This window comes from Bison bison, unplaced genomic scaffold (genome assembly GCF_000754665.1).
Source record: "Bison bison bison isolate TAMUID 2011002044 unplaced genomic scaffold, Bison_UMD1.0 scf7180017864100, whole genome shotgun sequence".
NCBI classification, from domain to species: Eukaryota; Metazoa; Chordata; class Mammalia; order Artiodactyla; family Bovidae; genus Bison; species Bison bison.
Window position 1 is genome coordinate 1,215,848 of NW_011494672.1, and position 24,746 is coordinate 1,240,593.

The window sequence follows — 24,746 nt, forward strand, 5'->3', positions numbered from 1 at the left end:
CCTTCCACCCCCATCTCTGAACAGAAGAGTGGGAAGCTGGAGCCACCTACCATGCTCCAGCCAGTACTCAACTATAATAGGGTGTCCTTGGCAGGATCTGGAGTTTGGATGTTGCTCTGTAAAGACCCTTAATAAAATATTTTTTAAAAACTTGTGGCCTGACTAGGCTATATTATCCAGTGTTCAGACTGAGGGTTGGGTCGCTCCATGGGGGAACTACTTGATTGATTCTTAGGGCTACCTGGATCACAGCATTTCTTTGCTTTCCTTGAAATCCTCTTGGTTTCACCTGTACCTGTGAGGCAAGGGCCGGAATGGGAGAACCCAAGCAGAGTAACCAGAGAAGTACCCTGTTCAGGGGTAAATCTGGTGATGATGAAAGCTGATTATAACAGGGAAGTACCTTGATTAATTCATCTGTAGTTCAGAATTATAGCTTTAGAAGAGGGATATGTTTAAGGTGTTATCTGTAGATAACAGATGCATGTATAAAATTAATACAATAGCCATCATATTTTGGGGTTGTATGAAAAATATGAGTAGAATGAATGAAGTAAATGATGTTTTGTATGTTTAAGAGTCTTGATAATTTTTGTTGGACTATCAGGTCTTCTTCTGAAACCTTTTATCTGCAGTTAGGTCCTTGTGTATGCTTCCATCCAAAAACTTTTGAGATGCCATGCTGCTGCTGCTGCTAAGTCGCTTCAGTCGTGTCCGACCCTGTGTGACCCCATAGACGGCACCCCACCAGGCTCTTCCATCTATGGGATTCTCCAGGCAAGAGTACTGGAGTGGGGTGCCATCGCCTTCTCCGTGAGAACTGAAGTGAGCCTCATTGACTTATGTCACATGTATTAATAGTATGTGTATCAGGCCCTGGTATGCTTAGCTAAGCCTGGTCCCATGACCCTTTTCTATCTAGCCATGAGCTAAAGGTCCTGCTTCCGCACATGGGCACTGGGATTAGAGATGCCCATGGCTTCTCTGACCTGGAACGCTCCTGGTCTGTACCATAGTTTGGTGGAGAAGGACACAGGCCCTGGAGTCAGATAAACCTGGGTGGATTCTAGTTCCTTTATATCTAAGTTTAGTGAAGGTTCTCAACATCTCATTTGTAAATTAGAGCCAACAGTAAATTCTCATATTGTGAGCACTATATAATAATCTAGAAGACACTCAGTATGGTGCACACAGAAGTGATTACTACCTCGTTGACTTCTAAGATTAGAAAGACCATCCAAGCCAGCTGAACATTGGCTATTGGGATGGCCTACTAGGATTCTGGTTATTGATCTTTACGTGTCAGACCTACTGTTAAGTGAGCAATTCTTGCAGTCTATATTCCTTTTGTTTCTCTGTTCTCCTCTAGCGAGGTGCTAACAAGGAAGGGATGGGAGGAGCCAGAAGCATCTCTCCGTCTCATAATTTGCCTTGGCTTTGGCTTTGGTGAGGCAAAAGACATCGATTATTTTAGAGCACAGCAATTAAGTAGGCAGGGTACAAAATGCCAATAATATCAACAAGACAATTCATTAAGCAGAGTAGGTGCTATTGGTTAATAAATGGGCTTTAAACAAAGATTTGCCCTGGGTGAGCCAAAATCTTGCATAATATGTCTAAGAATAGCAAGAGTTGACTCTAATTGTCAAGTATTTTCATAACAGCATGAAATAAGTATTCTTGGAAATGAACCTAGGGTTTTTTTCTTATAAACTGTGACCATTAAAATGATGCTTAAATTCTGAGGAAGTTGCACTTGTGTTAAGCGTATTTCATTGTCTCACTCCAGTGATGTGGTAAAATGACCATAGACTTTTGGAGTCAGACAGACATTGTTTTGAATTCTACTGTGATACTAACTTAATATCACTGAGACATAGTTTTCTCTTAGGTGAAATAGCTTTAGTTTCCTCTATTTTGCAAGATGGCTGTACAGATTAAATGTGATAATGCATGTCAAGTGCCTTGTGTCATGCCATGCCCAATTTCTGTCTTTATCTTTATCTTCCAGAGCTATATGGAGAGCATACTTATGTTAAATCAACTTAGTAAAAACACTCAACCTCTCATCTGCTAACTATTCGGCATTCATCCCCTCATACAAGAGACATCAGTGTGATATAATGCTCTAAGATAGAACTTGCTGACCATCTGATCTTTTTTTCATTTGGGCAGTGCAACTCAAATTATGGATAGGGAAGAGGGGAAGTGAATGATTGAATTTATTGACTTAGATAAATAGGAAAGGGAGTGCTACTGAGCATATGTTATCATGAATGAAGTTACTATGTACTATTTTTATTTTTAGTTTAGGCTATATTTTTAATATTGTTAAGGTTCCTGGTTGTGTAATTATATATACAAGAAGTAGAAAATAATTTTATTTAATTTTAAATTTTTTTCAAAAATGAATTTGTTTTGCTGGGTTGCAGGAACCCCCAAAAGAATAATGACACCTCAAGTACATGATTAAATTGCTACATTTGGCAGATATGTGTGTGTGTGTGTGCTCAGTCACTCAGTCATGTCTGACTCTTTGTAACCCTATGGACTGCAGCCCACTAGGCTCCTCTGTCCATGGGATTTCCAGGGCAAGAATACTGGAATGGGTTAATATTTCCTATTCCAGGGAATCTTCCTGACCCAGGGATCGAACCTGTGTCTCCTGCATCTCTTGTATTGGCAGGCAGAGTCTTTACCACTGAGTCACCTGCAAAGTCTATAAATATACATATATCCCCTCTTTTTAGAGTCTTTTCCTATATGGGTTATTACAGAGTATTGAGTAGAGTTCCCTGTGCTCTACAGTGCATTCATATTAGTTATCTATTTTATATATTGTAGTATGTGTATGCCAGTCCCAATTTCTCAATTTATCCCTCCCACCATGTACTAGTCACGGCACAAATAACTATTAAATGGCTAATACGAAGGCGCTGACTTAGGTGCTAGGGGTACAACAGTGAATGAAACAGGTCAAGTTCCTGGCCTCATGGAACTTAAGTGCTAGTGAGAGGATACAGAGAATAAATAACTCAGTAAAATATATAGTGCTATAGACAATGGTCATGATGTAGAAGAAAAATAAAGAAAAATAAGTATGGGACTTCTATCTTGTGTGGGGTGGCCATAAAAGGACTCTTCAATAAGGTGACATTTGGGCAGCGATCTTACGGGAGTGAAAGAGGGTTTGCAGATGTTAGCCTGCCCTGACTGATATGGACATCCTCCGTGAGAAACCAAATTAGGGCTTACTCCCAGTCCTGATCCTTCCCACCAGGGCACCATTCTCTGATACCCTCCCTATTCATCAAGGAATCTGCTAGGATCTGATATAGCACAACCACTTAAATCCCAGTTTGGAGGATGCTGTCTATCTATAGTTCCATTTACCTTTTGAAAATTTACAGACTAATAGAGCAAGCATATGGAGAAGGCAATGGCACCCCACTCCAGTACTCTTGCCTGGAAAATCCCATGGATGGAGGAGCCTGGTGGGCTACAGTCCATGGGGTCGCTAAGAGTCGGACACGACTGAGCGACTTCACTTTCACTTTTCACTTTCATGCATTGGAGAAGGAAATGGCAACCCACTCCAGTGTTCTTGCCTGGAGAATCCCAGGGACGGGGCAGCCTGGTGGGCTGCCGTCTATGGGGTCGTACAGAGTCAGACACCACTGAAGCGACTTAGCAGCAGCAGCAGCAGAGCGAGCCTATCAGTCTGTTCTGAAAGAAGAACACTCTTAACTGGATCTTTTAAAGACTACACAACTGATCCACACAGCAGCCAATGTGGATATAAAACATAAAATTCCACTGCTTTCCTCCACCTGAAATGCCATGTCCAGTTCTTTCTGTATCTCCTGGTACCACTATTATTCTAATAGTTGGTAGAATTTCAGCTCACCCTGTAATCTCTTTCATCTGACCCATGGATACCACCTGCCTGGGAGGAGAACAGTGGGATGTACTTGTGGCGATCCACTCCATCAGTCTTCCTCACATGCCTGCATACCAGTCCTGGGCTCACTGCTGAAATTCTGTCAACTACACTAGAACCTAATAACTAGTGCTGATTTTCCCAAGTCAGCCAAAATGTGCTTTAAAGAGTTCCTCAGCTCCATTGGCTTCATTTTATGCATCAGCAGTAAAGGGTAGAGACTGCAGAACATACCTGAGAATGTACCTCTGATTTAGGAGTGTACCAGCCTGGGCAATGGAGAAGGCAATGGCACCCCACTCCAGTACTCTTGCCTGGAAAATCCCATGGATGGAGGAGCCTGGTAGGCTGAGTCCATGGGGTGGCAAAGAGTCGGACACGACTGAGCGACTTCACTTTCACTTTTCACTTTCATGCATTGGAGAAGGAAATGGCAACCCACTCCAATGTTCTTGCCTGGAGAATCCTAGGGATGGGGGAGCCTGGTGGGGTGCCGTCTATGGGGTTGCACAGAGTCAGACACAACTGAAGCGAGTTAGCAGCAGCAGCAGCAGTAGCCTGGGCAAATGCACTCAGCCTGGCTAGGGGAGGGGTTCTCCTGTAGTGAGTCAGCTCCATCTATGGACTTTAAAATAAATCCCACCATCCACCCAATACATTATGCAGTTTCCTCAAACACCTTCCTGCTTACCTTCAATTCAGGCCCTGCTTCCTACCTCTGGGTCTCTTTACATCAATATAAAGACCTATGCCAATGCATCTCTCTAGTTTTAACCTGAGTCATATTATTTAGGACAGGAGCTTAGATGACTCCTCTGGCTTTTGCACCTGCAGGTTTAGGTGAGAGGGGCTTCTGCCTCCAGCCATCACCCTGGGCGACCAGCTTGTGTGGACTCCCAGCCAGTGCATGCGTACTAGCTAGTCCCGAAGTCACTCTCCTCAGTGGTGTCAGAGCCGATCAGGGCTCACTAATAGGCCAAGCTTATATTTCTCACTTTTGTAGGTTAGCTCGACCTGAAGCCGAGAGTTCAGACATGTACTCAAGCTATACTCAGGACTATTTGCTTTTAAATGCATCCACTCTTTCTAAGCAAAATAACTCAGGACTTCCCTGAAAGACAGACAGGGAGACTAACACCTTCTGAGAACATTGAGGTCATGATGTTCATGTTTTAAACCATATTAGGGCAGCCAGGATTCTCCCAAATTAATGGCTAAGAAATTGCCCCACTTCTCAGTGACTTTTCAGTGCCTTTGTAAGGCAAGTGCATAGAGGTAATCACAGCCATTGTGACCACCCAGCACAGTTGCAGCTTCCTTACTTAATACAGCATTTCCATGCTAGGAGAGGGGGACTAGAAGACCAAGATAGAGAGGCGAGCTTTCGTGTCCTTGAACACTTCCTGGGAGTAACTACCAACACACTGGATATAATTGCGATTAGGACACTTGGGAAATTGAACCAGGAAAGTTCCTCCTCCGATATTGAATTTTAAGGTGATTTCCAGGCATGGGGCAAGAAAAAAGGTCATTCTGAAACTGTGATCACATAGGAATATTGGTATGAGGTTTTCTAGGGCAACTTATTTAATTGGGAGTTTATCTAGGAACCTTCTAATAAACAGTGGATTTTTAGAAGAGGGTATGTTTAAGATTGATTTCTGTCTTGCACATAGAAAATGAATACAATAGTCATTATATTTTGGGGTTATGTGAAGAAAAGAAACATTAGAATGAATGAAGTAATGACGTTTTGTATGTTTGAGTCTTAATGTTTTTTTTGGACTATCAGGTCTTCTTCAGCCTTTTATCTGCAGTTAGGTCCTTGTGTCTGTACACAAAGACTAAAGAGAATAGGAAATGCACTTTTCCTTCATTATCAGTCAGTTATGGAGACAGAAACATTCAGATTCAGGAATTCTATATTCTTAATATCCAAAACTTCAGAAGTAATTTTGCTAGCTTCCAATTATAGAGAAAACAGATCAAACAAACTAAATCTCTAACTCGCCAATGACTTCTGTTTTATTTTGTGATTTGCCTGGACTCCAGCAAGCTGCTTCTTTCCCCACATTTTATGTATGTTGATCCAGAATCATTTTTTGATTATTGTTAGATTGACTGAAGATTTTCATTAAAAACATGAGGAAAAGAGAAGATGTGAGGCTGCAGCAGGATTGATAATAGAAAGCTCTCTTCCTGCAGCTTGGGTATGTGGTACATTTTGTTTCAGTTTAAAATAAAAAATTGAAAATAATTTAATTCTAGTTCACATCTCTCATCTTTACTATGTGGGGTATAACTGAACAAATAAAGTGGAGATGCATTATTCATTAGTAAATGACATTTTGGCTAAATTAAACTCTATTTATAAATAACTTTTGTGTGTGTGTGTGTGTGTACACAGAATCCAGTGACTTTGCACCATATGACCATGATGACATCATCTCCCCCTCAAATTACTCAACAAGATGAATTTTTTGTTGATAATAATTTCAGCTCTAATGGAAAGAAATATTTATCTGACACACCATGGCACCTTAGAATTGCTAAAGGAGTAACAACTGGAGATCAGGACTTGTGAGTTCAAGTCCCAACTCTGATCTTGATTGCTGATAACCTTGCCCAAATCACTGAGAACACTGACCCTCAGTTTCTTCATCTGCAAATTGGATGTGATAACATTTCCCTTATCTGCTCCGGCCCTCCTGACTGGTTCAAGCTCTCATGTGTCCATCTCACATGCCTGGATTTTCCTGTGCTTGATGTCTGTTCACACAGAATGTCCTAAGTGCTCTCCTGCCTACTTCTGCTCAACAAACTCATTTGCAGCATTAAGACCCTGGTAAAGAAACTCTTTTTTTTTTTTTTTTTACCCCAGCCTCCCAAGTGAACTTTCCTGTGCCTTTCTTAGAGACACTGTGTATCATCTGTAGAGGAGATTCCCTGACATCCAGCAACCGTCTTTACACGGTTGTCTCCTGGACTAATCCTCCACACTCCTGAGGTTAGGAGTCACACATTACCCTACTCTTGTCTCTCCGTAATGCCCAGCAAGGCACCTGGCCCACGGTGGCACTAGATACATGTTTGTGGGTTTAATCAATGCACACCCAGCTTGTCCCAGGGCCGCTGTTGGTTGTTTTAAAAACCACAAGAAAAGAGACAGAGATTCACAGAAATAATACTAATACTTGGAAAATATCTTTGCCACTTCTGGATTTCTGCTTGCAGCGCTGTATGGACGGGTGATGGCAAATCTCACCCATCTTTCACTTTCAGATATAAGAATCTGGTGCAGTCATGTAGCTTTTTCTTTCAGGTTAAATAAGCCCCAGTTCCTGTACTCATGATTTATAGGCCCCATTTTCCAAGTCTTTAATCATTTTCATTGCTTTTCTCTGGAACTATTCCAAGTTCTCTATTCACTTAAGTTTCAGGCTCCAAACTGAACATGGTATTGAAATACTGTGTGAAAAAATCATCTGTGTATTCCTATAGTCAATATTCTTATTTATACATAAATATTCCCTCCCCCCCATCAGTCTATAAATATTAATTGGACACTTATGCTGTACCTGGCACTGGACTTCAAAGCTTTTGGTAATTTTAAACATTCTGATTTTTCTCTGTGAGACAGGATTTCTCTGGTGATGTTACATGAAAAGTGTTAGTTGCTCAGTCATGTCACAACCCCATGGACTGTAGCCTGCCAGGAGATCAAACCTGGTCTCCTGCATTACAGGCTCAGATGGTAAAGAATCTGCCAGCAATGTAAGAGACCCGGATTCAACCTCTGGGTCAGGAAGATCCTCTGGAGAAAGGAATCACTACCCACTCCAGTATTCTTGCCTGGAGAATTCCATGGACAGAGGAGCCTGGGGGGCCATGGTAAATGGGGTCATAAAGAGTTGGACGTGACTGAGTGACTAATACTTTCACTTCTTTTCATTGCATGGAAAACATATTTGTAAGTGTTTATAAAGTAGTTATTTATGTAACAGTGAAATGGCTTTCCATGTTAATAAGTATGCTACCTCTTATCTGGTTTTTTAATGTGACATTAATTTAATAACTCCTGTGTTCCATGAATATAGCAAGTTTATTAATCACCCCATATTACACTGTAAATTGAAGAAGCAGAAAATTATCTAGAGATATTTTTTCATTATACACTCTGTTTTTGGTTTTTATCTGATTTTATTTATTTGTTATGGGTGGCTCAGTGGTAAAGAATCTATGTGCCAGTGCAGGAGACCCATGTTCAATCCCTGGGTTGGGAAGATCCCCTGGGGGAGGGCATGGCAACTCACTCCAGTCTTCTTGCCTGGAAAATGCCATGGACAGAGGAGCCTGGTGGGCTACAGTCCATGGAGTTGCAAAGACACAACTTAGTGAAGAAACAACAATTTATTACTCTTAGAACATCTCATTTTTGACTGTACTCAGAAGTTCTCAGAGAAGACATTCTCCATCTCTTGGCAATCTGTTCCCCGTCTTTCTCTTTGGCTACCTTCATTCTCTTGGCCAAAAGTTTAGCATGTTCTGCAGCTTCTTTCTTATTTTGCTTGATGTGCTGTTTCTCCAGAGCGATACACCAATGTTTATGTTGCATAACATGGCGTAACAAGACGGTGAATGTTGGGTCTTTGGTTGTAAGTTTCTTCTTTGTTTAGGGGCTTTCTCACAACACAGTGGTGGACATCATCCTCTTTAGAGAGATTAAAAAGTTTGTGGATTCTGTAGCTCTTTGGGGCCCCAGGTGATAAGGCACGAAAGCATCAGAGAGTCCAGAAATACCCTTCTTCCCTTTTTCATGCTGACAAAGTTGAGAACACTCAGGTGGGCATTTATAATGCAATCTCGCACAGACTTGCACTTTCTCCTTGGTCTGTACCGGGAATGCCTCTCCCTCAGAAGCAAGTGTGCTCTGCCATGGGTCAACACACCCTGCTTCATGGGGAAACCTTGTCAACACTTCTGATGCTCTGTCTTTTTATGATAGCCGTCTCAGTGAGTGCTCAGTGGTTTCTCGTTGTTTTTCAAGTGAATGTCACTACGGGTAACCATGTTGAGCATGTTTTCACTTGCTATTGGTTACTTTTTTTTGAGCAATGACTGTTCAAATATTCTCTCCATTTTCATTCAGGTTATAAGTCACTTTACTGTTGAGCTCTAAGAATTCTTTATGGGTGCTGAATATATCCCTTGTCATATACTGTATTGTTGTTCAATCGCTAAGTTGTGTCAGACTCTGCAATCTCATGGACCACAGCACACCAGGCTTCCCTGTCCTTCACTATCTCTCAGAGTTTGCTCAAACTTATGGCCATTGATTTGGTGATACCATCCAACCGTCTCATTCTCTGTCGCCCTCTTCTTTTGTCCTCAATCTTTCCTAGCATCAGGATTTTCTCCAATGAGTTGACTCCTCACATCAGATGGCCAAGATAGTGGATTTTCAGCCTCATCATCAGTCCTTCCAGTGAATATTCAGGTTTGATTTCCTTTAGGATTGACTGGTTTGATCTCTTTGATCTCAAGAGTCTTCTCCAGCACACACACTGCATATGATTTAACAAATATTTTTTTATCATGCTGTGGGTTGGTTTTGTTATTTACCCCAGGTCTGTGCTCTGAAGAGTATTCAGGGTTGTACACTTTCTCCCAGTCCTGTAACGTCAAGCCAACCTGGGATATCCGTGTGCTATCTGCAAGGGTTTGTAATGCCCTATGCAGAGGCTCCCATACACGGTCTGTGGAGGCTCACGTGCACCGTCTTGGGAGGATACAAGTAGCCTGCTGGGCCACATGCCATCCAGTTTGGGGGGTGGCTGCCAGTGGGGTGTCTGATGGGGTTTGGGGGCCAGCCTCTAGGGTCTGTGGTCAGTTTTTGAGATCTGCACAGTGGTTTCTGTGACCCCAGCCCTTTTGCCCTGCTCCTACTCCCCCCAAGACCATTCGGCCAGGCGGATCCCCTCGATGCTCTGGATAGGGTAAGGCAGAAGTGGGCTTTGGGGCCTATGTCCCACTAGGCTGGGGAAGATGGGTGCTCATTCTGCTCTTACTTTTCCTTGTGGGTAAAATCATGGGTTGAGGGGTCTCTCCTGGCATTGAGCTGTGAAGCTGTGGAGGATGGTTGACACAGGGAATGTGAAACTCTTCTATTCTTCAGTGCCTCTATCCTTGTTTGTTTGTTTATTTTATCCTCAAAGGAAGTGCTCTAAATTCTCCCCTGGACTTCCAGGTTCCCACAGGGGTATTCCTGTCCATGAACGGTGACTAAAATTGATGTTTCTTTGGGAGTATGAGGGCTTGAATCTCCTACTCTGCCATCTTGCTGACATCCTGCATCTGTATTTCCCCAGAGCAAATTTGATAGGCTTTTCCTCTCCCATGCTGGGAGGAGAGGCCTCTTAGTTCTTCCCATATGCATGTGGGCTCAGGGTGGGAAATAGTGGCCCTTTCTTTGGACACTCTTCATAACAGATGTGGCTGTAGTGAGATCTGGATTCTCTGCAGAATGCAGAGAGAAAAGGGGCCTTTCCCTCTGTCATGATACAAAGCGCAGATCTTTCTGGATGTAAGAAGCATGGTACAGACTTGCAGCAGTGTCCAATAGAACTTTCTGTGATGATAGAAATGTTCTATACTTATGTCATAGGATACTGTAGCTGCTAGGCACATGTGGTATTCAGCTCTTGAAATGTAGCCAGTATGAGCGCAGAACTGAATTTTTAATTTTAATTATGTTTGAACGATTTAAATTTATATAGCTACATATGGATAGTGGCTACTGTACTGAAGTGCTGGTCTAGAAAATCTCTTTCTCTGTGTGTATGTTGTAAGCAATGGGAAGCAGTTTGAATTGTTGAGCAAATATCTAGGTAAAATATTATCTCGGATAGTTAGTCCTTAGTGTCTTAAAAAAAGTTCTGGTGGTTGATCTAAACAAAAAAAGGGTATGCTTGAGGGTGTTTGAAAGAATTTTAAAAGTTCAGATTGTTATAAATCTATAAGCTTGATTTAGTCTAGCCATCAACTCTCAAAATAAATGAACATAGATTTAAAGCTTTTCAATTTAAACCATCTTGAGTTTTAGATGTGTTATCTCTGAGAGAGGGATGAAAGTCTGGAAATTTTGTCTTCTTTTTGACATTTAGAGGAGATAGTTGCTAATACTATTTTTTTCCATTTTGCCTTGAGAAAACTGTATATAAAACTTATTTTTAGTATTAGTTAATGGTCTTTTAATAAATTTTGATTAAGTTTTTAGGGATTTTGGTAAGAGATTTTTTTGAATACTATCTTAGGGGGAATAAACATTGTGAGTTGATTTTTTTTTTTTCCCATTTCTGAATACCCTTGAGCATTTAAAGAGCAGCATTGCATGAGAAATGCCTCCCCCTTCACAGGCAGTTTTTAGTCACTGGCCAATATGAAGAGTTAAATGTCTACCTGACTTTGGCAGCACGAGGTGCAGTCTCCTCTGAATTCTGCTATTCTTTGATTTCATCAAAAGGCATATTTGCATATGGACTGATAAGGCACCTTGGCACTGAGATCCTGGATTTCATACAGGCACACACTTGGCACAAGACTGATGAAAACTCAATTATGATTTATGTCTATGCAACAGAATTTCCTATTGATTACCTGCCAGAACCATGATAAAGCAATGGTAGGCCGGAAGCCAATTCTTCCCAGCTGTAATCTCTTCTTAGGTTTAGTACTCTATGCCTTTGCTGGAGTTTTCTGAGCATTTGTGAACAAAAATGGTTCACAGCAATGATCTTTAGATATGCAAACTAGTCTGCAATAAAGGATCCTCTTCTTAGTGTCTTGGTTTACTTTGTATTTACCTTTCAACCATTTGGGGTTTATCCAGAACCTGCTTATGTTCTTTATATTGTTCTGAGTTTTATAGGATGTAGAAGAAATGGAAAACATGGAACTTGTCTATAGTTACCTGGAGGAGGTCAGTTGTCCAGAGATGAAGATGTTATCCAAGAAGCAATTGCCTTCTATTATTGATACATTGGTGAAATCGAGCGACATGACAGAGTGATCAAAGTGGAGCCAAAACTAGACTGAGAGGCTTCTTGGTACATGATTATTAATGGAGAAAAGACATTAAAAATAAAAGAAATTACAACTAGGTAGAGAGAATATGGAATGAGGGTCATAAAGGGGGTTCTTGTGGGAAACCTAGCTTCCTTGATAGTTTTCTATTGAGACGTGAACATTTTATTCCTCATATTGAAAAATAATACATTTATTTTAAATATTTAACTTTGAAACAGCTTAAAATATCTAACATTAAAATAGTGCTCCTTGGGTGCTTGGCCCTGTTCTAAGCATTTCATACATATTGGCTCATTTGAATCTCAAAACATCTCCATGAGGAAGTTCTATTATTATCTCCATTTACAGGCTAGTTAACTGCAGACCAGAGACAGTAAAAGACTTGTCTAAGGTCCCACAGCTAGAGGTGGTGGTGCTAGAGTTTGAACCCAGGCAGTGGGGCCCCGGGCTCTGCGCAATCAACCACTAATCTGTACAGCCTCTCATCAGTGGAGAACAACAGAAAGACACACTCCATGGCTTATGTTGTGGCTCCTCAAACAATAAGAGAGCTGTCCCTTTCTCATGATGAGGAATAGAAAGGTCACTTCTTTAGGTACAAGGTCACTTACAGTTGGATGGGCAAGGTATCCTCATTACTGCTTAAAGCTGCCAGTTTTAAAGAGCCTTCAATTCTGTAGAATAAGTTCAGGACTGTATAAGTTAGAATACGTTAGGACTGTATAGTGGGTTGAATTGTGTTCCCTTGAAAAGATGTGTTGAAATTGTAACCCCCAGTATCTCAGAATATGACCTTATTTGTAGATAGGGACATTGCTGAGGTAACAAATTTACTTTGTTATGGCAGGTCTAGGGAACAGGTTGAAAGTGGTTTTCAGATATTTGATGTGGCATCCTATTAGTTGAGAACTATTTAAACTCTCAAGAGGGGATCCACTTTCTGCATATAGAGAGTAGAACAACTTAAAACCTCCACAGGGAGATTAATGAGCTATCACATGTACTAAAAATCTCACGTGACAGATTAGAACTTCATACAGTTGAAAACTTATTTCAAATTTTATCACTACTTAAAAAACAGTTCACATCAGAATCTGTGTTAGGCTACTGTACTAAATAATGTATAGTTAGATTCTAGGGAAGTAATTTTTTTCCTCCAAAGATATTCAAGGGCCTTTCTCCTCAACTTTTCCACCATTATTTATGCTATAGGTACAGCTTCACTTGATTGGATGAATAGTATAGTTTATTTTGTACTCTAAGAGGATTGTATTTCCTGTCCTAAATTATGTTTTGTTATTGTTCAGTCGCTAAGTTGTATCTGATTCTCTGCAGCCCCGTGGACTGGAGCAAACAAGGCTCCTCTGTCCTCCACTATCTCCCAGAGTTTGCTCAAATTCATGTCCCCTGAGTCAGTGATGGTATCTAACCTTTTCATCCTCTGCCGTCTCCTTCTCCTTTTGCCTTCGATCTTTCCCAGAATCAGGGGTTTTCCAGTGAGTTGGCTCTTCACATCAGGTGGCCAAAGTATTAGAGCTTCTGCTTCAGCAACAATCCTTCAAATGAATATTCAGGGCTGATTTCCTTTAGGACTGACTGGTTTGATCTTGCAATTCAAGAGACTCTCAAGGTCTTCTCTAGCACAACAATTCGAAAGCACCAATTCTTCAGCATTCAGCCTTCTTTATGGTCCAACTCTCACATCCGTATGTGACTAGTGGAAAAACCATTTGCGGGCAAAGTGATGTCTCTGCTTTTTAATATGCTTTCTAGGTTTGTCATAGCTTTTTTTCCCCAGGAGCAAGCATCTTTTAATTTCATGGCTGCTGTCACCATCTACAGTGATTTTTGGAGCCCAAGAAAATAAAATCTGTCACTGCTTAATAAGTTATAGCTATCCTTTTTTGGACAATAGCCCTAAACTGTATGCCAGGTATTTTATTATCAAATTAAGAGTTTAGTTTTCATAGACTAATGCTTCATATGTGGAACAGTAAACATTAAGCAAAGTTTATTCCTTTAAAGACCACCGCTAACCTCTTCAGTCTCTCCTAGATAAATAGATATGTTAGAGATATTGAATTGTTGGTGCACTTATTGAAAATCCCTTGCTCTTTATCCTTGTATATAAGATTTGGCTGTTTGAATAGCTCAGTGTAGACAGAGCCTCTCTGTATTGTGGCTGTGTGTGTACCACTAGCCTGTGTCAAGACTCATTTTAATAAGCAGTCCTGTGTATCTTGTTGTATGAGTGGTAACAAAGTTATAATGATTGCTAATTATACCATCTATTTTGAAGATCTCAGGGAAAGTTTCTGCCTGCTCTGAGTACAAGAGAAATTTTATAAAACTTCCCCTATTATGGTTCTGCTCAGATCAGAGCCAATAGGAACAGTCTTTCAACATGGCAGACGATAGCTTTTGGGATTATAAAGGATTGTATTTAGTTTTTCGTTCTTTAAAACTTGGCTCATAATGATCCGGTTAGGCTGACTTCAACCCCTCTCTCTCTTGGCTATAGAGAAAACAAGCAAACACTCTTACATGAATATTAAAGCTCTATTATTTCAAATAAGGAGTGGCCTGAACAAGCCTCTGACCCCACTGGCCAATTATTGTCCAAAAGAAAGGCCACTTGGCCTTTTCTTCTTTTTTCTCTTTCCAAACAAGTTATTGTCTTCGCTGGATAGTCTTATCTTTTTGCGGATTTATAAATAAATAATAATCCCCTACAACTTGTTTCTATTTCCTAGATGTGCATTTCATAATGGTTTGTCATGGAACACACAGAAGTAGTCTGCTCAAAGCTAAAAATGCTTTCAGGGCTTTGTGCATGTTTTATTTTGCCTGAAATGGGAGTCTGGTTATCTTCAACTAATTCAGACTAATGCTATTTTGTCCATGCTAATGGAACTGGGACATCATCTGCCTGTTCATCTGGCTCTACAATGGGTTCAGAAGAATTTTCTGGGAATCATCCTGGCCTGCCTTGCTAGCGCTTCCTCTGCTCACCTTTTTGGGGGGCAAGTGGCTTGGCTGTGCATCAGACATTTGTCTTGACGGCAAGTCTGCAGAGTCCCCACCTTCTGGAAAGGATACGAACTCTAGCCCCAGCTCTGGGCTCTGCTTGGATACCAGAGGATGACTCAATGGCACACAGAATGCTTCTCTCGATGCGTTTGCTGTCACCACACAACATTAATCAAAAGCTGGGAGGAACAACATTTAGAGAGGACTGCCAAGTTCATCCACCTCCTGAAACTCTAAATTAAATTCCTGAGTCAAAACTGATCAGTGAGTCTGGAACACTCTTTTGTTGGGTCGGCCATCCCTGCCTTCTCTTTCTACCTCTCAGAAGGGCAGCTTTTCTCTGTGTTGTGTCTGTGCATGTACCACTGGGCTTGCGTCAAGACTCATTTTAATAAGCAGTCCTGTGTATCTTGTTGTATGAATGGTAACAAAGTTATAATGATTGCTAATTACACCATCTATTTTGAAGATCCCCGGGAAAGTTTCTGACTGTTCTGAGCACCAAGAACAATTACACTTTGTTGGGAAATTTGGCATGGACACTGAATTGAGTGACTGATGAGGTTTCTCTTTTCACGTTGGCTGCCAGAAAATTTAGGGCTAGATTTATGTTCACCTATTGCACATGTGCAAGTTGCGGTGATATGCATTTTTAAACTCATTCCTTGCTGTGTTTCAGCTCCTCTCTGGTTTTACTTTCTTCTCTTGCCTTACTTTTAACTGTTGCTATTACATCTCCTGTGTGTCGTTTTATAGGCTGTTTCAAATTTTTTCAAGAATAGAGAAAAATATGAAAATAAGCACATATACATAAGCAAGATAATATCAAATAAGGTTATGAAGGATGGTTGCAGATTGGTTAGTGGAGACAAAATGGGGATTTTCAGATGTAGGGAGCAACATGGACAGACATACAAAGGTAAAGTGAATGGTTTTGTCAAGGGATCTGATAAAAATCTTCGTTATTACAGTAAAAATGATGTAGCAAACCTGCTCAACTGAGCTCTCTAAACTAGAATATGGAAAAGAGATGCATGATATAAAGATGGAATTGCTCTTAAAATCTCTCAGCCTGATATATTTTATTTCAGAAATAAATTTGTGGAAATATTTCAGTTGCTATACACTGGAAAGAAACCTAGAAGCGCTCAGAAAATAAAGCACATTGAGATAAGAAAATTGTATTGGTATCTTTTAGCTTAATACATCTTCCTTTTTTATTTAAATATTTCAGAAAGAGTTAGGTGATGACATTTTTCATTAATTATCCCTTCCAGAGATCCTGCCTACATCTATTTGAGAAACAACATGGGGAAACACTAAACATTTTAAGGTAAGATTAAGTGTAAATTGGAAATTCAGTTGAATAATGATGGAAATAATTTAAATACAGACAAGAAACATTATGGCTACTTTCTTTACCTAGGAATCTTCTAATATCAAAGTGTCATTTTCATTGATTAGTTCCATGAGGTTAAGGAATTTTTGTCTAGTTGATTACTGCTATATCCCAGGTATTCAACCCATTTACCAGAATGTGATAGATGATCAGTACATATTTGTTGAATGAGTGAATAAATGAAATGCAATATTTAGACTATATTTGTACAGTCAGGATGAAATTATTTTTAATAGGTGATTAAAAAATATATTTACTTATAATTGAAGGATAATTGCTTTACAGTATTGTGTTGGTTCCTGCTATCCATCAACATGAATTGGCCATTGGCCAGCATGTCCCCTCCCTCTTGAACGTCCCTCCCACCTCCCACCCCATCCTACCCCTCTAGGTTGTCACAGAGCAGTGAATTTGAGCCTCAATCGGGATAAAATTGATTTGAACTTGGGGAGGCAATGACAGGGACTTAACTTTTAACCCATTTGGGGAATATAGACTAAGGTAAAATTCCTTTTAGAGTTAATATACTGATAGCTATTCAAATGTTACCATTCAAGTGATTACTTGAAGGCGTTTTCCCTCCACAGTTTGGAGCCTACCCCAGAATAATTGTTTTGTGAAATAATTGTCCTGTTGGTGATAGAATAATGAATGCTGGTGATGTGAGGACCTTAAACACCAGGAACCCCTCCCTGCAGAGGTCAGGGGACAGTCATTGGGAGGTGATATCTCTGGTTCAGATCACTTAGTCATATTCCTAAGAGATTACATGGCTCTGCAGCGATGCACACTCACTCTGGAGATGGTCAAGTCCCTACTAGAATGCTATCTCATCTGTTAGATGAGAATAGTAGTTCCTACTTCATAGGATTTTTTTGAGAATGTGATGAAATAATGAATGTATTTAGAAGAGTGCCTGGTATAATTCAAATCAAGAGTTCAAAACTATGGCCAAATTACAGCATTAGAAAGTAAGGCACAATTTGCTTGAGAATTCAAAGTCATCTTATATTAAATTTTCCCTGATGCCCAAGTCAAATGGATTACTTCCTTCTCTACAACACCTATTTAGTGTTTTACAGGCCTGTGACTACTCACCTCTCAAATAGTACCCCTTGTAAAGGCAGAGTGTGCCTGCGTGGTAGGCAATTTGAAATTGTTAATTTTACTTGAATGCTTACCAGTATTATCCTTCAATGAAATTAATGCAGTGGTCTGAAACCAAGGCATTCTATACAGAGACGCCTTTAATGATTAGTCCAATTATTCAAATGATGAATCTTTCAGAGAGGAATAATTTAGTCATACTGGCTATTTGTCTAGATAAGGGTTTTTCAAACTTGGCACTATTGACAGTTTGGGCTGGATAGTTTTTTGTTATGTGGCAGTGTCCTGTGCCTTGTAGAGGGGTTTAGTAGGATCCCTGACCTCTACCCACTAAACATCGGTAACTCCTGCCTGCCTCACCAGTTGTGACAATAAAACATGTCTCTAGACATTGTAACAAGTGTCCCATTGAGCAAAATAATCCCCAGGTAAAGAACATTGGGATAGATCATAACAAATAGTTGCTTCTCTTTATTACATTTTATAATAATCTATGGAATATATTTTAAAATAAGATCATGGAGTCTTCCAGAGGCAATTAAAAATAAAGAATGGTAATTCTCCATTCTGTAATGTGCAGAGAGTTGGAAACTTTTGATGTAGCTCTGGTTCTCTGGATTGAAGATACAGAAGCTCCACAAGCCTCTGGGGAAGCCCTGCTTTTGTGCCCATTTAAACAGTATATGAGCTTCATGTTTGCCCTTCTGTGATGTATTATATAAAGACTCTCCAGCCAAAATTGCTGGAGAATAGGTATAAATATTGCTTCCTTTCAAATTTTTTTTGCATTGTTTGTTCATTAATTTCCTGTGTACACATTTGCCTTGTCCTGTGCAGGTGTACAAAGCATTCTAGGTCATTTTCTGGGTCTATAGGATAGAGTAGGACAGGAGGTTTGAGGTGACCGTGACTCACATCTCAGGGCCTTTCTGCACATCGACAGTGGCTAACACACCTGGTGCTTGGAACATCTCCTAGCATGGCTGCTGGAGCAGACTTTCAGCACCCACTCCATTGCTCTCCAGCTGCCCTGCCCCACAGACAATCAGAGCATTGTGCAGAACAATCCTGGTGCTGTTCAGAGAACATAGCCCAGGGCCCAGGGGTTGCTGTTTATGTGTGGCACTAGATCAAGAATGATACGGTAGTAGCTTCGTGGATGTGCTTAGGAAAGACTTGTATCAACAGCACCTGAGGCTCTGGCCTCTCTCTCAGCCCTCTGTTTCTGTTTCCACTGAAAACAATGCCATATGTATCCGAGGAGTTGGATCTGTTCTGAGAAAACATGCACTAGGAATACACCCAAGCCCACGGTGGGCTGTTGCCACATCCCTTGGTATTTCTCTGTCTCATGTGAGGGAGAGTAATGTTGTGCATGTTTTGTTAGGTGCCTGTTGACTTATAGATCAGGGTGGGGATGGGCAGTGATGGGAGGATAGAAGGAAGCTGAGATGGCTCTGAAAGAACCAGATGCCCCCTGTCTCCATAAAGTGCCCCCTATCTTCAGCTGAAAAAGAGTTTATATGAAGACTGTTTCCATACTCTGGTCATGCTTCAATCATGCATGTGACCAGATTAAAAAAAATCACACTTAAGTGGTGGAGGTACAAACTTCAGTTTATCTGAACAGAAAATAAAGGTGGAAAAATATTAGTGACAAGGAAGATTGGCTAAAGGAAGGGCAACAATAAATGAACCATAACTTTTTCCAGATTTTTGTGAGAAGAAGGCTGAGCGCCAAAGAACTGATGCTTTTGAACTGTGGTGTTGGAGAAGAATCTTGAGAGTCCCTTGGACTGCAAGGAGATCAAACCAGTCAATCCTAAAGGAAATCAATCCTGAATATTCATTGTAGAAACTGATGTTGAAGTTGAAGCTCCAACACTTTTCCCACCTGATGTGAAGATCTGACTAATTAGAAAAGACCCTAATGCTGGAAAAGATTGAATGCAGAAGGAGAAGGGGATGACAGAGGACGAGATGGTTGGATGGCATCACCAACTCAATGGACATGAGTTTGAGCAAGCTCCAGGATTTGCTGATGGACAGGGAAGGCTTGTATGCTGCAGTCCTTGGGATCGCAAAGAGTCAGACGTGACTGAGTGACTGAACAACAACAAATAGTTCTGACTTAAATACAGATAAAGCAGAGTTGTGAACAGTGTTTAGGAAAAACATACAAAAGAAATGTTGTCACTTATTGAAGTGCTTTTTAACACTAAGTTTATATGAAGCATGGAAGAAAGCATAATTTGAACATTAGTGACTTGAGTTGGCACAATGTTTTTTATTGACTATTATTCAGAGCTATGGCCATTATATTTTCCTGTTCTGATTTTAATAAGAATATTTTCAAGCACATTTTTACTATTTTATGACCAGAGTGCTAACTCTGGCAACAGGAAGTTTGTAAAACTGTACAATACAGCCTTTCCAACATGGTTCCATCAGTTATACACCAATAAATAACAGTGATTTCAAGGATGATTAATCATAATCATTATAAAGCACTTTGGCCAAGCCAACATCTGTTTCCATGGATACAGCAGCCAGCCATCTCAGTTCTGTAATTTATATGTTTCAGTTATTGTTCCCAGATGACTATGAGGACCATTCCACACAATATGACCTTTTAACTTCAGACCCCAATGGACTCTCTGGTTTACATGCAGCCTGTACTCCTTTTGAGAATTTTTTGTTGAGAATTTTGGAGCTCTGAGGAAATGAAGCAGGATTTCAAAGGTCTTCCCATTATTGCTTCCTTGAAGAGGCAAAGTGAAAAAGCACAGTCAGTAACAAGTAACCAGTAGCGCTGACGATGCTCTCAGCGAGTCAGGGGTACGAAGACTCACAGGCATCGGAATGGCCCACTCTATGTCATGCTGAAATTGAGTGCAAAGCTGGTTCACAACCGGGTGTCCTGACTCTCAGGCCAGGGCTCATTTTTCCCCTCAATTATTTTAGACAGATATGTTTTAGTCAGCTCTTTACTGAATGAATTTTTATTGAAACATACTATGTTCAAGGCTCAGTGCCGGTAAGATAATGGCAAGTCAACAAAAAGTCAAAACTTGTCCTAGTTCTGTCCTTGTGGCTCAGAAACAGGCTAGTGGGGGAGTCTTGCATTGAGCAAATAGTCAAAGAGGCCAATGCACAGTTAGCCTGTGACAAATGTCGAGGAGGTGAGAGTTATCATACCCTGAGGGCCTGTCGTTAGGCATTAGGCTCAGTCACAAAGTTAAGGACAGGCTTCTCTGTGGCAGTGTCACCTAAGCTGAGATCTGAAGAAGGAATGAACTATGTGAAAATTGGAGGAAATAATGTGTCAGGAGCCAACATGTGCAAATGCCCCACGGCAAGAGGAAGCAAGGTGAAGTCCAGCACTAAAAGAAGGTCACAACGGGAGTGTAGAAATATGGGAAAGAATCTGGATTATGCAGGTCTCGTGTAGCCCAGAATGAATATTCTGTCAATTCTAGTTACAGAAAGGACTCACCTGAAGTAGCCCAACTAGGTTGAGTTGCATCAGAATCGGAAAGAGTAGTGACTGGAGTCTCTCTAGCTTGAAGGGTAGAATCATGCTTTGGTTCTTTGCCCCTTTAAATACTCTACTTTGATTTTTTCCCACTCACCTCTGCTGTGAAGCCCAGATGCTGAAGGTGACAGGAAAGCCTTGATGCTTGTCTGTCGTTGGCTACTCTGACTTAATACTCTGACGTATCCAGAGTTCTGATACGTCAGAACTCTGAGAGTTCTGGTTCTCTTCTCCTCAGCAGAGGAGAGAGGCCATGACCCGAACTGTTGTCATGGGGCAGAAAGAATTGGTTTCACGAAGACATTTCTCTTTCTGTACATACGATTCGAGATAGTTCTCCCGTGTACTGAATGTGTAAAACACCATATGAAGCATACCTGCCTGCATTAGTTTTACATGCTGTGTATCAAGTAACCATATACAAAGCAGATCAAAACAACACATATGTATTATCTCACAGCTTTTTTAGGTCAGGAGTCTGAACACGGCTTAGTTGAGTCCTCTGCAAGGATTTGATCAAGGTGTCGACCAGGGCTGCATTCTCATCAGGAGGCTTGACTGAGAAAAGGCTTGCTTCCATGCTCATGCTGGTTGTTGGAATAATTAATTTACTTGTGGCTGTAGGACTTAAAGCAGCTTGCTTTTTCATAGGCAGCAAGGTAGAGCAAGTTGCTTAGCAAGATAGAGTCTTGTCCAGAATAATATAATCCTGGGAATTAAATCATATCATCTTTGCCATATTCCACTGGTTAGAATAAAGTCACAGGTAACCAGTCCACAATCAGAGGGAGAGGATTATTACAAGGACATGAACACTGAGAGTCAGGGATCGTGAAACCATTCTATCTGCCACGCTATTCATGCTTTAACATCACACACATATTCTCAGGGATTGTCTGTGTAATGCCTGGGTGAATTTTGTATTCTCCCTGGCTCACTGGGTCAGAGAGACCTCTGGATATGGTCTGATTGCCACATAAGTGTAACATTGGAAGCCTGATAGAAAGTGAAATTCCCTTGGTAGAAATCCCTTAGCCTGGTTCCTTGTAGAATGAATGACAGATGGAGCACCAGCTACTTTGGGTGGTGAGGGGATGGATGAGGTTTTTCTCTAGTTCACCCTTCTTCCCTTAGAAAGGAATCAGCAATGAGGTCGATAGACTGACACCAAGGGAGGAGCAGGGGACCTGGCTCTAAAGACAGGAGAAAGCAGATTTGGGGTGGGAAAAGGCACTGGCTGAATTGGATGGAGTTCTGGCTCTGCTGCCTTTGGTGGGTCATCCCCCTCCTGTGGGATGTGCTAATAAAATGAAACAGGCAAATTGAAACAGTGATTTCTTAGTGTCTATAGTGGTAGGGTGTATGTGTGCTTGTGTGAGAGAGAGACAGAGAGACAGAGATAGAGACAGACATGGGGACAGAGACAGACACATAGACACCGAGATACAGACACAGAGGGATGGGGTAGAGATCGGTTCAGTTCAGTTCAGTCGCTCAATCGCGTCTGACTCTTTGTGACCCCATGGGGTGCAGCACGCCTGGCCTCCATGTCTATCACCAACTCCCGGAGTTTACTCAAACTCATATCCATCGAGTCAGTGATGCCATCCAACCATCTCATCCTCTGTCATCCCCTTCTCCTCCCGCCTTCAATCTTTCCCAGCATCAGAGTCTTTTCTAATGAGTCAGTTCTTTGCATTGGGCGGCCAAAGTATTGGAGCTTCAGCTTCAGTGTCAGTGCTTCTAATGAATATTCAGCACTGATTTCCTTTAGGATGGACTGGTTGGATCTCCTTGCAGTCCAAGGGACTCTCAAGAGTCTTCTCCAACACCTCAGTTCAAAAGCATCAATTCTTTGGTGCTCAGCTTTCTTTATAGTCCAACTCTCACATTCATACATGACCACTGGAAAAACCATAGCCTTGACTAGACGGACCTTTGTTGGCAAAGTAATGTCTCTGCTTTTTAATATGCTGTCTAGGTTTGTCATAACTTTTCTTTTGAGGAGCAAGTGTCTTTTAATTTCATGGCTGTAGTCACCATCTGAGGTGATTTTGGAGCCCAAGAAAATAAAATCTGTCACTGTTTCTATTGTTTCTCCATCTATTTGCCATGAAATGGTGGGACCAGATGCCATGATCTTTGTTTTCTGAATGTTGAGTTTTAAGCCAACTTTTTCACTCTTCTCTTTCACTTTTATCAAGAGGCTCTTTAGTTCTTCTTTGCTTTCTGCCATAAAGGTTGTGTTATCTGTGTATCTGAGGTTATTGATATTTGTCCTGGCAAGCTTGAGTCCAGCTTGTGCTTCATCCAGTCCAGCATTTCTCATGATGTCCTCAGCATGTAAGTTAAATAAGCAGGGTGACAATACACAGCTTTGATGTACTCCTTTCCCGATTTGGAACTAGTCTATTGTTCCATGTCTGGTTCTAACTGTTGCTTCTTGACCTGCATACAGATTTCTCAAGAGGCAGGTCAGATGGTCTGGTATTCCCATCTCTTTAAGAATTTTCCACAGTTTGTTGTGATCCATACAGTCAAATAAATATGCTGTTTAGGTTGGTCAGATGGTAAAGCGTCTGCCTGCAATATGGGAGACCCAGGTTTGATTCCTGGGTCGGGAAGATCCCCTGGAGAAGGAAATGGCATTCCACTCCAGCACTCTTGCCTGGAAAATCCCATGGATGGAGGAGCCAGACAGGCTATAGTCCTGCAAAGAGTCAGGCATGACTGAGTGACTTCACTTTCACTTTATACAGTCAAAGGCTTTGGCATAGTCAATAAAGCAGAAGTAGATGCTCAGCAATCAGAGCAGAAAAAGAAATAAAAGGAATCCAAATTGGAAAAAAAGAAGTAAAACTCTCACTATTTGCAGATGACATGATCCTCTACATAGAAAACCCTAAAGACTCCACCAGAAAATTACTAGAACTAATCAATGATTATAGTAAAGTTGCAGGATATAAAATCAACACACAGAAATCCCTTGCATTCCTATACACTAATAATGAGAACACAGAAAGAGAAATTAAGGAAACAATTCCATTCACCATTGCAATGGAAAGAATAAAATACTTAGGAATATATCTACCTAAAGAAACTAAAGACCTATATATAGTAAACTATAAAACACTGGTGAAAGAAATCAAAGAGGACACTAATAGATGGAGAAATATACCATGTTCATGGATTGGAAGAATCAATATAGTGAAAATGAGTATACTACCCAAAGCAATTTATAGATTCAGTGCAATCCCTATCAAGCTACCAACGGTATTCTTCACAGAGCTAGAACAAATAATTTCACAATTTGCATGGAAATACAAAAAACCTCGAATAGCCTAAGCTATCTTGAGAAAGAAGAATGGAACTGGAGGAATCAACCTACCTGACTTCAGGCTCTACTACAAAGCCACAGTCATCAAGACAGTATGGTACTGGCACAAAGACAGAAATATAGATCAATGGAACAAAATAGAAAGCCCAGAGATAAATCCATGCACATATGGACACCTTATCTTTGACAAAGGAGGCAAGAATATACAATGGATTAAAGACAATCTCTTTAGCAAGCGGTGCTGGGAAATCTGGTCCACCACTTGCAAAAGAATGAAACTAGAACACTTTCTAACACCATACACAAAAATAAA

At 40.8% G+C, this 24,746-nt stretch overlaps 1 pseudogene; it reads right to left on the minus strand.

Annotated features, from left to right (window-relative positions):
* Positions 1 to 8,369: 8,369 nt before the first annotated feature.
* Positions 8,370 to 9,758, minus strand: LOC104987599 (annotated as a pseudogene).
* Positions 9,759 to 24,746: the final 14,988 nt, after the last annotated feature.